This window comes from Propithecus coquereli, unplaced genomic scaffold (genome assembly GCF_000956105.1).
Source record: "Propithecus coquereli isolate 6110/MARCELLA unplaced genomic scaffold, Pcoq_1.0 Scaffold20, whole genome shotgun sequence".
NCBI classification, from domain to species: Eukaryota; Metazoa; Chordata; class Mammalia; order Primates; family Indriidae; genus Propithecus; species Propithecus coquereli.
The window spans coordinates 12,196,632-12,212,078 of record NW_012144967.1 but is presented as its reverse complement, the minus strand read 5'-3'; the positions used below and the strand labels follow the sequence as shown (position 1 = coordinate 12,212,078).

The following is a 15,447-nucleotide window of genomic DNA, read 5'->3' as shown; positions in this document are numbered from 1 at the left end:
AGAGGGCCAAAACCAAATCCATCAGAAATTCCAAAATTTCTCTGACTATAGGCTGGTAACATGGAACTTAAATAGAAGTTCTACCTTGTCACCTTTGTTGGAAAGACAACAGCGCAACGAAGTAAGTGGTTTTTACAAGTTTCCCTGTTGGCCTAGAGTAGACTTAATGAACTGAAAAAATAAAATAAACAGGTCCTTCCCTTCCCACTTCTATTCATTGTTTCCTACATAAGGGGAGGCAGAGAGGAGAAGCAAAAATCAGTCTTAGCAATACATACCTATATCACTTATTCTTCTCACTGCAAATGTGAACTTTCCTTGAAGAGTTGTACAGGTGGGCTGGGCTGGTCAGATCTCTTATTCAAATTAACCTAAAAGCTGAAAAGAATTGAATAGTGATGTTTTAAAGAATGAGAAAGAAGCAGTTTAATTGAAACATAGCAAAGTCTTAAAATCTTTAGGGAAAAAGACAATTTCTTTAATTAACACGTATGCCACACTCTTGGACATTTGGCCATTTTAACAAGTCTGCTGTGGGAGCCTGCGTGAATCCACCAAGACTGACAGGCTCTCTCTGGTTTCCAGGACAGGTTCTCTGCTGCGTTCATAATTCTGGCTGGAGCAAACTCACTGCTTTTACCCTGTATCCCACAACTAATACTCAGAAATGCCTAACAGGACAGGTATCATCTCCATGTGACCAATGAAATAACCTAGCAAAGCTCTGCATCAAGACAGTCCAGCCAGTTGACTCATTCATTCTCTTCCAAACACACAGCAATTACAGCAAAAAAAATGAGCTAAGTAAAGGGCACAGATGATATCGAAACCAAGGTACTAAACCAGGCATGGTGGCTCATGCCTGTAGTCTCAGCTACTTGGAAGGTTGAGGGAGAAGATTGCTTGAGCCCAGGAGTTCAAGATCAGCCTGGGCAACACAGCAAGACTCTGTCTCAAAAACAAAAAAACACGCACACACACACAAACAAACAAAAACCAAGAAACCAGAAACAGAACAGGGCCCAAAGCAATGGGTGGGGGGTTGCATCGCCTGCCAGGTCTCGGTCCAGACTGAGGACCAGAGGCCGGCTGCTTAGGGGCACCAGGAACTAGAAGTGCTCACTGCGAGACCAGGGACGAGAGCCGAGCCTACTGTGAGAACCTGCTAAAAGATCCATGGCTTCCAAAGCAGCGGAAGAATCAAAAAAGAGAACACGGGGGAAATAGCCAATGTTTATGCAGCACTGTGTATGTGCCGAGCTCTGACATGCGCTAACTCATTTAATCCTTCCCACACCCTGGGAGGTAGATGCTATTACTACCCCATTTTACAGAGGAGGAAACTGAGGCATAACTTCCCCAAGGTCACACAGCTGGTAGGTAGAAAAGCCAGGATTTGTATCTGGCTGCAGAGACCTTCCTCTTAAGCACCATACTGTGCTGCTTGAAGGCAGAAGAGCAGAGAGAGAGGAGCAAGTGAGTGAGAACACGGACGGTGCAGGAAAGACGCGCAAGACACCAGGGCTTGCCCGAGTCACCCAGCTGCAAACAGCAGAGCTGGGATTCGGCCCAGGTTTGCTCTGATTCTACCACGCCAAAACGACTTAAGAAGAAAAGCCAGTTGAAGGACAGAATCTATTAACCTTCAGGGTAGTCTTGCCCACTTCAAATTCTTATAATCTTTTCATATTCTGGGACAAATTAGTCACAGTGGACCAGGCTGTGGTGAGGAGGGGCCCGGAGAGCAAAGTCTCCGGCTACATCACAGGCCACTTGGCCTCGCCAGGCTTGGCTGCCAAATGAAAAACAGGGCGTGGACCACATCAAAGATCCTAAACTGGCAGCCCTGGGTCAGCGCTGCATTTAGCTGGCATTTAAAAAAATTGAATTTATTAGTTATAAACACCAGGAGATTTCAGATAAAAAGCTAGATTTCTGGTTTCTCTTGAAAATAAAATCAAAAGATTTGCAACACAGAGCCAGCATTCTCACATGGCAAGAATGAATGGAGCTGAGCAGCGGCCGCCTCCTTTAGACAGAGCATGCTCTCTCCGGGTTGCCACAGTCTCCACCACTCCCTATTACTGTGCTCAACACTGACCCTGGCCCAGTTCAATCATTTACGGTACGTGAATGATCCCAGTAAGCATCTGTACATGCAACCTTTGCAGAAAACTATCTAAGGTCCCTTCTAGCCCTGGATAAGTCTGTATTGAGTGAATATTCAAAAAATATGTTATTGGTATGTGTATAAATGATAAATGCATAGAAAAAAGTATGGAAAGGCAGAGTGGCAAAGCTCATAGGGTACCAAGATATAGTACCTTTGATTTATTGATATTTATTTATTCTTTAACTCTTTCCACAAACTATTTGAGATGGCTTCAGTGAAACTGCCTTACTGAATACGTACACATGGAGGAAGACTCGGAAACGTGGCAGACTGCTGCTTGCCTCCCAATAGTAAGTTTCCCCTTCATCTTCACTAACAGAAACTTGGGAAATTTGCTGAGCTGAAAAATAGTTCATACCCCAGCCTCCCTTGCAGCTATGTGACTCCATGTGACTTGATTCTGGAGGGGCTGGTCTGATTTCTGGGAAGGCTCCTTAAAAGGCAGGAAGTTAACCCTTCCTCTGCCCTTTTCCCTTCCTGCATCCCTGGAATGCAGACAATATGGTTGCACCTCCAACAGCCAACTTGGGCCATGAAGTGACCTTGAGGTCACGCTGAGAGCCCCACTAAGAGGACAGCAGAGTAGAAAGACAGAAGTCTGAGTCCCTGACAGCTTCGTGGAGCCATTAGATCAGACCTAGACTGCCTGCCTCAGGATTTCTTTTACATGAGAGAATAAACAGATGAAGCCACTGTGACTTCTAGACTCTTTTACTCTGCAATTTCTAATGAAACAGGAGGAAATATTATATACTCAAATCTCTGTGGATGCTAAAATTGCTGGGTTATAGAGCATTGGCAATTTCACTTTTTTTTCTATTTTCCAAAATTCATAATAACTATAAATATTTTTGTCATTAGAAAAAAAGCTTTAAAATAGCAACTATGAAAATCTAAGAAGAAACTTTTAAACCCTGGACAAGGAAAATACATATGTCAACATACATAACAATTATGTATGTGATTAAGCTTCGCATGTCTTTGAGCTTTCTGACCGTCAGGGGGAAAAGGAAAACCCCGTCAGACCTATGGTTCTCTAAAATGGAAAGAAAGCTAACATATATTATACTCTTATTTCCAGAAGCATGACAGATACTCAGCAGAAACAGGGCTTTTTTTGCCACAAAATTATTAAAAAAATGCAGGACTTTACGTAAGGGGCCTTGAGTGATGTGATAGACAATGTCCTCCCACAACTTTTTTTTAATAGCAAATGCAGTAGAGAATTAATTTCCTCAACCCTTGAAAAATGCCAAGGTTTTAAAATTCAATTCAACTCAGGGAAGGCAATTCTATGAGAGATTTATAATTACTGTGGTCCTAACATGCAGCCTTGATCCAAGGCTCCAGCCTGATGTCCTGAGGAGCAGGGCAGTCCTCCTGCACACCCTAGGGACGCCACTCTTGAGTTTCAACAGGATTAAGGACCTGACAGCCTCTTGTGTGCCCAGCATTTTGCAGGCAGCAGTTAAGTAGAATTCTCATTTTAACTGGGGAGAAAAGAAGTTTATGTTAAGACTACATGTACTTTAGAAACTCAAAGACAAAAATAATTAGTCCAGGAAAGAATTAACCAGGGAAGGACTATGGAGCAGCTAGATCTAGAACCTGGCCTTAGTGAATGAAGTATAGTTGGCCTTCCTTATCTGCAGGGTCAACCAACCTCGGATGGAAAATATTTGAAAAAAAATAACAATAAAAAAATAACAAAATTTTAAAATAAAAGCAATATAACAACTAGTTATGTAGCATTTACATTTTATTATGTATTATAAGTAATCTAGAGATGATTTAAAGTATACAGGAGGATGTGCACAGATTATATGCAAACACTATACCATTTTATATCAGGGACTTGAGCATCCTTGGATTTTGGTACCCTCAGGGGTCCTGGAACCAGTCCCCCATGGATACAGAGGGATGACTGTATAGGATTTAGAAGCGTGTGTAAGTATGAGTGAGTGTGTGTGTGCACAGTGCATATATATCTAAGTATTAAACCAGGAATTAACAGGCAATTTTAAAACAAAAACTCTTCACATTCATTTTAACTAATCTCGCTACATTTTATTTTATGGTATTCTTTCTTTCCAAGTCTGACCTGCCACTAAATATTAATATTCTGAACTTGTTCTAGACATAGCAAACTTAGATTTCATTATATTATTTCATGTGTCCCTCCCCCTTTTTCTAGGCAGGTCAGATCCAGCTAAAATGAACATCAGGCAACCCAGACAGGGAAAAGAAGTGACACAGAAAGGCAGGCGGGCTGGGTATATGGAAGAGGAAGAGGAAGCTCTCCCCATGCCCAGCCCCACCTCGGCTCCACCTCCAGGATGGGCTGGGCTTCCTAGGTACCTGGCAATCTTTCCTCGGCCGGTGGGCCCCACACCCCCCCGCCATTTTATGACTGGGATTTAATGTAGTCAGAATTCCATTTATGGTCTCTACACTAACAAAGGAACCCAAAGTGCTGCTAGATGCCCCATATCTCGTCATTAAAGGAACTCCAGCATTGTCCCTGGCTAAGACATGCTTGACTGGTATTTCCACCAGTGGTGAAGGCCTGGGCTATGCCCCCCATGACTCACTGCTCTCCCCTGGCTGAGAGGGTTATTTGAAGATGGAGGCACAGACGCAGAGAGAAACAGGCCACCGTGCTGGGAGAAGCTCCAGTCCCGGGGCTCTGAGACCTGGGTCCCAGTGTCTGCTGTGCCCCTTCCTAGCTGGTGACCTTGAACAAGTCACTTAACTTTTTGGACCCTAAAGACCCCACCTGTAACATGAGAGGGTTAGATTAGAAGTAGATGATACCAAAGGTCTCTTTCAGCTGAAAATGTCTGAGATTCTAGGGATAGAATTGGAGCTCTTGGCCAAAGAGCACAGGAAAAAACCGTCACTGTACTTTGTAACAAAAAATGGCCCCTGTTTTCCAGCCTACTTCATAGACTGTTATACAGTAAAATTCATGAGAACTAACGACTCTCATGGCCTTTGTTCTTTCTTTAAATAAATTAAATATTATATATTTTCAGCTGTGCCATTTATGCCAATAATTTCATCATATCTATTCCACCTGCATGGGCAGCCTTGGAATATCAATATTCACTGACAATACAAAACTTACAGTGAAGAAAGAACAAACTGAGCAGAGACTTCAAACACAGAAAACCCATTATCGGTGTTAGTGAGTTGAATAATGTCCCCCCCTACCCAAAAAATTTATGTCTACTTGGAACCTGTGAATGTGAGGTTTTTTGGAAATCAGGTCTTTGCAGATATAATCAAGTTAAGATGGGGTCATACTGGTTAGAGGAGGTGCTAACACCATAAGCCCAAGGTGTCCCTGTAAGAAGAGGGAAACGTGGACACTGAGACACAGACACACAGGGGAGAGGGCCATGTGAAGATGGAAGCAGAGACTGGAGTGACGTGTCCACAGCCAGGGAACGCCAAGGACGGCCAGCAACACCAGAAGCTGGGAGACAGGTGTGGAACAGACTTTTCCTAAAAGCCCAGAAGCGGAACCAATCTTGCTGCCCCAGGATTTCAAACTTCTAGCTTCCAGAACTGAGAGAATATGCCCAGATTACCTCTCATGACTCAGTGGTTCCACACTCCTTTCCTTTAGAGGCTGACGGACCTTTTGAAAGACCCCTTGTTACTCGGCCAAGCTCCAATCAGTTCAGGTCAAGATCAGCTATCTGACATGAACATCCACAGACTACTTGTTAGTACAATACAAACTGTATTCTGCAAACAAACATTCATTGGTTTGGCTTTTTTGCCTCCATGATCCAGCTGTCAGAACCATCTTTTCGTTTCCTGATAGTTATAGCAAAGTGAGGAAGCCCAGAGCTGGAGACATCTGTGGGGGTCTCTCTCTTCCTTACAACCCAAAAGGACCTAACATAACAAGCTTCCATACTTATGTGGGTTCCAAGGCAAACACCTCTCAAAAAAACCCAAACCAAACCCCTTAAGGATCTCTCTGTTCCAATTCCAATCTGGTTGAAGGTGTGGCTTCTGTTGAGGTTCCAGTCCTGCAGTGAGATGATGGCCAGTGTAAAATCCAGCTACAGTGTTTGTTCTTGGGCAAGTTCCTTAATCCCTCTGGCCACCATGTGTAGCATGTTACATATTATGTATTATCTGAACACATTAACACAGAGAGAGTATCTAAGAACAATGCCTGGCATACAATAAGTGCCCCACTATATTAGCTATTACCACCACCACTGCTAAAGTCTCCCATTTAGCCTCGGTAAGCCATCTAATCAGACAGAAATCACCATAAAACCTACTCTTTCCTAACCGACACGGAGGGCTCTCAGCAATGACATCACTAGCTGACTGACTGCTGGAGCCGCCTCCGACGAGTTTCAAATGAATCCCAGGATGTACTCTTCTTGATTCTTCTAAAATGGAACCATGTTACACTTAATAAATCACTGGACAGTAAGTGGTGATCATCATGTCCCATAAATAGTTCCAGGATGTGTTGTTTTTGTTTCTGCGCTAAAATGGGTCCTTGGCAGTGCACAGCTGGAACCCCCTTCTCCTGACACACACGCCATGCTCTCTCCTTCCCATGGGAGGCTGCCCCTCACCTGGACCCCCTCCCTGCAGGTACGTCCCCTCTTGCCTGGCCTGGCTCCTAGCAAACCTCAATTCGCTGTAGTAAAGCCCTCAGCCAGCACGGTAAGCCTTTGGCAGGCTTCGTCCCTCAAAACTACCCCATGAGGGTGTCAAGAGAAGGACAGAGGAAGGCCACAGCACATTGTCACAAAAACACGGTCCATTTCCATCCCACCTCAGCCCAACTTTCTGCCTTTTTGGTGTAATGTAGAGAAAAGTGGTCAGCCCTAAATGGAGGCAACACGACACCTCTGGGGAGGAAGTAAGGAGAAAAGGGCCAGCTTCTCCCCCTTTATCTGTCTTTTAACTAAAGAAGACAGAGGTGCCACAGAAAAAATCATGCCATTCTGCAGGGGCAAGAACAAGTCCAGAAGAAGATGGCCAGAAGAAGGCCCAGCCACACCCATGAGATGTGTCTTTGTGCCCTCTGAGTCAGCTGCTGCCATGGGGATGGGACAGCCTCAGAGGCACTGTCACAGGGCTTTGGGACTGCACAGCCCTGCCGACTTGGACCTGTTCTCACTGTCAGTGAGGTTTAACGTGCCTGGGTGAGTGAGCACCCTGCCAGCCGCCACACAACTGCTGCTGAGCACGTCCATGTTGGTCTAGGCCCGTGTGTCCTTCTCCCACAGAGAGCTGTGTGGGATGCAGTCTTAGGGGTGCTCAAGTACTCCAGGTTTTGACAGACACCTCTCCCACCACCACCGCGTGCTGGAAGTGACGGAAAGCCCCAGCAACGACAGGGCCAGTCCTGTTTTCAAGAGATGCCGAGAAACATTTGTTTTTGAACAGGAATCACTGAGTACCTAGATGCTTTTGTTCAGCGCTGTGAGCCAGGGGGCCACCCTGGAAGGTGAGGAGCAGGTCACCACACCTGGGACGTGGCTGGAGGCAGGGAGAATGGAAGCAACAAGGCAGGAGAAAGCCTCTTCGTGATCTAGTCCGTCTCTTACAAACCAGGTCCTACAAGGTGAAGGGAGTCACACACAATTTGGTAAAGCGGAAGTGGAGGAATTCACAGATAATTAAATAAGTTTATGGTAACATTGTCCTCAGTTGCGTTCAAGATTAGGACCTTGAAATTGCCCTTTTGTGCAAACTCACATGGTAACAGTTTTATTTAACCACATTCTTCCACAAAGTCATAAGGTCACACACTTAACCTGCTGGAATTTCAGAAAATGGCCTACAAGTTCCCAGGAAGAGGAAAGTTACTCAAGGCAGGAAAATGTGGACCTTACACTTAAATGTCAGGAATGGCTACTGACCCACAAGTTTCCACAAAAGAAAGTCACCAAACTAAAAATATCTGGAGACTGAGTCACAGGGCAACATGTACAGCTAACTGAGCACTTTTACATGCCCCTACTAAGATACCAAAGGGATCTTCCCATTCGCAAATAACCCTAGAACCTTGTAGAAAGAGTAGTGCTTTCTACAAGACAACGAATGGGAAAGCGCTTAGTAAAATCACAGGCAAAACTGTTTTCTTTACCACTGAGAAACCATTCAGTCCATACCTGAAAACAAACAAAAAAATCATAACCTAAGTGTTTCCTCTGTGGAGATTCTCCATTTTCTAAGAGAACAAGCACCTTAAACAATGAGATTTGATTGCCCTAAGCTTTGTATTAATATTAAAGAAAAAAACTTATACTGTAATTAAATTCTATAAATACCAAAAGCTAAATCTCAGTTTACCAGAACCCAACAAACTCAAGTGCCTAGTTTACTTGAATTTTTTTTTTTTTTTTGAGACAGAGTCTCACTCTGTTGCCCGGGCTAGAGTGAGTGCCGTGGCGTCAGCCTAGCTCACAGCAACCTCACACTCCTGGGCTCAAGAGATCCTACTGCCTCAGCCTCCCGAGTAGCTGGGACTGCAGGCATGCGCCACCATGCGTGGCTAATTTTTTCTATATACTTCTAGCTGTCCAATTAATTTCTTTCTAATTTTTAGTAGAGACGGGGTCTCGCTCTTGCTCAGGCTGGTTTCGAACTCCTGAGCTCAAACAATCCGCCCGCCTCGGCCTCCCAGAGTGCTAGGATTACAGGCGTGAGCCACCGCACCAGGCCAGTTTACTTGAATTTTTAAGAGAGGGGTACCACTGATGAGAACAGCATCTCCAGATTTATTGTATCAAAGAAACTTCCAGGGCATGTCCTGGGCATGGTACAGATGCCACCTACTCTTCTGTGTCTGCGAATAAGCTCCCGGGGGAGGAAACGGAGCTGGGGTGGGGTGGCACAGCCCTTGAGTGCAGAACCACTGACCCCATGGAACTCGCTCAGGCAGGCGAAGACAGTTTCACCCGGAGCTGCAACATAAAAGGACTTACAGCTACTCTCAGTTAATGAGAGAATAAAAATCGCTGGGAGTCCCCCCATTCCTGAGCGTTCCGGTTTCCCAAGGCCCCCAGTGCCAGACCAGAGCATAGTATGAGTACTTGGCCAACACACTCCCGGCCTGTAATGAGCGCATTAACACGTGCGGCCCGTTCTAACTCTGACAACCTTGCATTTCCCCATGGCAGGCAGCAAGTAGATCTGTGAGAACCTGAACAACAGGCCAATCCCCTCAGCTTCCCCAAAGGAGAGATTTACTACTCTGCCCGCTCACTTGCTCTGTCTATCCCACTCTGTGGCTCTCTCCTGATAAACCCTGCCAGCTGGGAGCAATAGCTCCCCTCAGGACTCAGCCAACTGGCCCTGTAACACTGGGCTAGACAGCAGGGACAGCTCTGGACTCCTTGCCCTTCCAAGACCAGGAGAAGGTTCTAGGGGCAATAGTATACAGTGTGCACAAGATTTTAAGGCATACTTATTTCTGTTTTATAAATACCTCGGATGCTGTGGGTAGAAACAGGATCTCCTGCCAGTTTAGAGCAGCAGGCTTGGAGGTCACATGGATTCCATCGTGACCAAGTCTTAGAATACCAATGCTACCAGCTAAATGCAGATAAATATGGAGGACTGATTTGCGCTCAGGCCCTTGGGCTAAAAATAAAAGCGTGTTGTGAGATAGTCACCGTATCTGGTGCTGAACAAGCCAGCCCTGCCACTGTGGCTCATTATTTCATGGATGCCATGCATTATACTTCTTTCATAGCCCCCACAGAGGTTAGACTGAAGCTGGTGCCTTTGGTACCCGCAGGGAGTGGAGTGGAATGTCAGAAGGAGGGTGTAGTTTGCAAAACATTACCCCAGTGGTACTGACATTTTTTCAGTGGGTTCTGGCCTCTTTGTTTACAAATGAAGAGGATATATGCAAATCCATATGTAATTACATACTAAACTCTGAAGTACCAACTATAAATGCGAGAGGAATTCAAACAAAGGAGGCAGAAAGAGGAAGGAGGGGAACTCACAGTTGGGGAATCACAGGAAGAGATGCCACAGAAAAGGAGGTGAGAAGGACGGCTGGATGCAGACACCCACTGGGCTCACAGATGAGCCAGGGCCCGAGAATGCTGGGCAGTCAGGAACCAGCAGACAGGATGGGGGATGGTTTGGGAGGAGTGGCAGTGAGTCACTGAGGAACAAAGCTTCAGCACTTCACTTACAAGGCGAATTCCAGATGTCAGCAGGAAGACGGTGCCACACATGTGCTGCCGTGGCCGTGGGCCTTAGCCGTGCACACTGTGCTGTTCATGAGGGACTGATGTGAGGACGTAGGTGGGAGAAGCATTCACTTGGCTATGTGAAACCTGACTCACGGCTACGTTGGAAAAGCATCGTCATTCGCCACTGGAGCACCCTGCAAGCCCTCGATAGCATCCAAGTAGTTTTGTGCAACCCGCCGATCTAAACAAAAATCTTCATTGGGGCCCATCCCCTCCAGGCCCTAAAAATCATACCATTTCCTACCTACACATTTTGTAAGCACTCTTTCATAACTAGAACATTTTCTAGTCTCATCTCTACATAAAAATGATGATTCATAACTCTTTAATTTCTTTTTTCTTTCTTTCTTTTGAGACAGAGTCTCACTCTGTTGCCTTGGCTAGAGTGCAGTGGCACATCATATATAGCTCACTGTAGCCTCAAACTCCTGGGCTCATGTGATCCTCTTGCTTCAGCCTCCCGAGCATCTGGGGCCACAGGCCTGCGCCACCACGCCCAGCTAAATTTTCTATTTTTGGTAGAGACAGCGGTCTCACTCTTGCTCAGGCTGCTCTCAAACTCCTGATCTCAAGAGATCTTCCCACATGCCCCCCCCCCAAAGTACTAGCTCGGCCTCTTTAATTTCTGTTGGGGATTCTGCTCTATGTACTTCTAATTCAATTATCATGTTTCGATTCTACACAAATTTGAATTTAAGGTACTGAGCATGTAATGGACACTCTGTAAATATTTACTGATTGACTGAGTCTGTGGGAAAATTATTAGCCTAAAGCATCACCATTGTGATCCTCTGAACAGAAGTTTCTTATCAGATTATTACATGAGGCGGAAAGGTAAGGCCTTTATGAGTAAGTGCCGCACCTCTGGGCATAAAGAGAGAAAGCTCAGTGTGACCTGGGCTGTCAGCAGTTTGTGGATATTTGAAGAACATCCCAAAGTTCAGGCAAATAACTATCCATCCAAAGTGAAAGTTTCCACTTTGCATCGCTCAGAGGGTGGTCTGTGCCACGCCTTATTTCTTTTACCCTTTCCCCATTTGTCTAAAGAGCATTTTACTAGGCTCGAAGAGTTACAAATCTACTCCAGAAACTGCTGTCTCACAAATAAACAAAGATAATTCAAAGTGAAATCAGGCTGTTCTAGGTAGCCTGTTTTCACAGAAGGAAAGGCCCCCAAAGAGAGGATAGAAGGAAATCCACCCACTGATTGCTGGTATTCAGATGAATCTACTGAAAGACCATTAGAAGATGCATGATTTCTGCTACTCCTCCAACACATCCAATGCAACAAAATTGTGTACGGTGTTTTCCAACTGACGCGAGCTTATGTGGTCCCCAAAATACAAATTTGAATGCAATGAATCCTAGGTTAACCTTGATTAAGGGGTCGGCAGAATTATATGATAAAATAAGGTTCCTTTTTAACACTAAGGAAAATGGAAAAATCCTTCCTCAAATATCTGCAGTACTTTGAAAACAAGTTTGTGGAAATAGGTCAGAACAACTGGTATTACAAAGATTTCTGATTCACTGAGATGCTTTATGTTGGCGTGCACTAATGGCTGGGTAGAGAGGCTACTTGCAGGTTTTGGGGACAGGCAGATTTGGCCTGAGTTGCAGCTATACAACTTACTGTTGTGTGACTTTGGGCAAGTTTCTTAACCTCGTGGCACCCAGTCTCCTTACGCATTAAATGGGGGTATTAAGGCCTTCCTTGAAGAGTCATTGTGAGGCATAAACGAGATAGTGTACGTCATGCACCCTACACCAGAGCATCCTGCTATTATAATAAAAATTAGTGACACAAACACAGTGTGAACTTGGCAGTGACATGCTCACCAGAGAAGGCCAAGGAGGGATTCACTTCATCCATCCACCAAGGCTAGAGAACCCCAGTCCAAAGCCAAACGTCCAGGTCCTCAAGTCTGGTTTGTCTGGTCTCTGACTTGTCCGTGAACAGTCACTATCAACCCAACTTAAGCATCTTCTACAGGTAATGTCTGGATTTCACACACACACGTTCCCTCCTCCATTCCAGACCGTTCGCTTCTCTACCAGCTACTCAGACAAAATATTCAATCTGTGAACCACACATTAGGGATCAAAGCCTCTTATCCTAGGATCTAGTATTGCTCTTTGGCTCTGACGCCATTATCTTTAAATTACTACATCTGTAAATGAAGGAACAAAACTAGATGATAAATAAATTTTCTATTAGTGTAGTTCCACAGTTTATCAAGTGTTCGTGATTTTTAATACATTACCTCATTTACCCCTCAAACGTGTCACAAAATGCACTTGTGCTGACAGTGGAGACCAAGTACATAATTTACTACTTACAAAGTATGTGCTCAGACATTACCTCATTCGGTACTCACAACAGCTATGTGACTTATTAATGCGAACAAGGAAACTGAGGCCCAGGGCGCTCCCTGCGCCAGGCCCTGGGTAAGGCTCTAGGAACACAGAGAAACGAGGCACCCGTGCATCTGAGAGGCCCCTCACAGAGCTGGAGGGATTCCGACCACTTCAGCCCCACGGAGGATGCTCTGTAAAGGCCTCTTCCCATCCAAAGAGAGACTTCAAGAAATTTGCATTCTTCTTACAAGCTTGTTGGTGGCAAAGTCACGATTTCTCTTGCAATTTCAGTGCAACGTCCAGCATTCTATGTAGAATCAATGAATAGACTGATGGGTGACATTAATGATAGACCGAGGGAAAGGGACTCTGTTTTCTGAATTGGGAAAATATCCTGGGCTATAATCCACTTGGCACTTTCTATCATCCCACTATTTAGAAGGGTGCATTTGTCAATGTCATTGACAAGAACGAATGAGCACTGTATTTACATTATCAGAATGGGGGGGGAACTGCAGCCAAGGTATTTGGAGCCTGAGAAGCTAAAGTCTACAGTGTGGATACAGTTCAGGTCATACAGGGGAGCTGCGAGGGGCTGGAGACTCAGCAAGCATTTGCTGAAAGCCTCCTCTAGGCTGATGGCGGGGTACAGGGTGTCCAGGCACCAGGGAAGATGCTTAGGGCAGAGGCCTGGAGCGGCGTCCAGCAGAGAAAGGGCCGAATAAATGCTCCCTAAACAAATTTAAAAAGTAAACATTTCCCAGCTCTGCAGACTCCAGTGCAATCACACGATTCTAGGAATATTGTGTTTTCTTCAATTTTCAGGAAGCAGTAATGATATAATTGGATACATGAGAAAAGTTAATAGGATGCCAAACAATACATGCTGAAATGCATCATTCCACGTTGAGTGAATAAAGCAAGGAGCAGAACAACATGCACAATCTACTAGTTACATAAAATGGAAAAAGGATATAGACGCACAAAACATTTTCTGGGATATGCATAAAATATCTCTTAAAAATACACAAGATACTAGTAATATTCATTGCTTCTTGAGAGGAAGGTTTTTCACTCTTTACTGCCATTGTACCTTTTAAATGTTATACCACATGAATGTGTTACCTGTTCAAAAGTAAATAAACATCTCTACTGGACAAACTGCCCAGTTTCTCCAACAAATTGCCCAGAAAAGAAGAAAAGAAAAGGAAGGGGCCTGTAGTTAAAAGTGACATAGACGGTAAAACAACCAATCACAGTGTGTGATCCTTGTTTGAATCCTGATTCAGAAAAATTAAACTTAAGAAGACAAATACTTATGACATTTTTAAACAATTGGAAAATTGAACAACGACTGTATATTTGCTGATATTAAAGAATAATTGCTAAATTTTCAAAGAGTAATAATGGATGTTCAATGGCTCTTTAAGAGGTATCACAGAAGTATTTATAGATGCAACTATATAATGTTTGGCACCACTTCAAAATTAATGCAGGCTGAGGAAGCGGCTAGCAGGACAGAGGACACGTGAGGGTTATGAGTTGATTGTTGTAAAGCTGGTGATGGATGTGTGGGGCATGGCGGGGTTCACTATGCAAACCTGGGATCTTAAAATTCCCATAATGAAAAACTAACAAATGAAAAGCTATTCAGCAACGCGACAAATAGTCTCGGTAGTCACTGCGGTCCAAGCGCACCACTGACTTTCAGCTGCAGTCAAGCCCCCACTGTCCCTGAGCAGGTGAGCCACCTGTGGGAAATAAGCTCCAGGCTGCTGGCAGCTGGAGCAATTCTGGCAAGTGTTTAGGTCATGCAGCCATCAATAAGCAAACTTCATCACTCGCCCCCAAAATAAACAAACTACAAGAACCAGAGAAATTACTTTCGGAGGGCTCCCTTTCACTAGTGTGGACAATAAGCGTTGGTTGCCCATACAAATGAGTGTGACAATGCACACTGCTCCTCTGTGAAGTGTCTTTCCCAAACCTATACATAGTTTTTGTTGCTCTCCTTGGGAGTGTTCCCCAAGTTCTCCAGATCACCAGGGTTGAACAAATAGGACCTCAAGGCAGAAAACCAATGATGTCAACTAACTCTTCAACTCAACTACTATTTCTAAAATGTTCAACACACGGAAAGGAGCTGGGCATGACACAAATATGACTGGAAACCTCTGTCTGCCTCACAGAGCTTAGATTCTTGCAAAGGGGTCTTTCAAACTCAGGAGCCAAATGGGCCCCTCTTAGGGGAAAAACTAGTCCTGCCAGATCCCCCTAATTAAATTATTTTGTATTTGGCTCTCAAATTTAAATTGAATTACTTTTATCCCATTATTATTTAATATTCTTTTAAATGTACAAACATAAAACTTGGCATAAACTCCCTTTAGCACTTTTATATAATACTTATGGAAACCAAAATAAATTTACAAATAAACACAAATAAAATTACTCAGGCAGTAAAATTCAGATGAACTACATTAAGGTCAGGAGACTGATACCATTTTTCAGACCCGAAATGTCTGACAACAATGTCAAGTCATTTGACTTCGCTTGATGCTATCACGTCTTTTCTGCGCTACGTCCATCTCTGTGTTTCTCTCTATAGTGGGGTTTACCTGGCTCCGACTCATCAGAAATTCACACACAAATGGGGAG

At 44.4% G+C, this 15,447-nt stretch overlaps 1 protein-coding gene across 1 annotated transcript in view; it reads right to left on the bottom strand.

Moving 5' to 3' along the window:
• ABHD2 (abhydrolase domain containing 2) overlaps positions 1–15,447 on the bottom strand; it is a 101,844-nt gene that overhangs the window by 78,877 nt on the left and 7,520 nt on the right. The window contains exon 2 of the mRNA XM_012643773.1: positions 279–378. The gene's annotated coding sequence lies outside the window, so the exon portion shown is untranslated. The remainder of the gene's footprint in view (positions 1–278; positions 379–15,447) is intronic.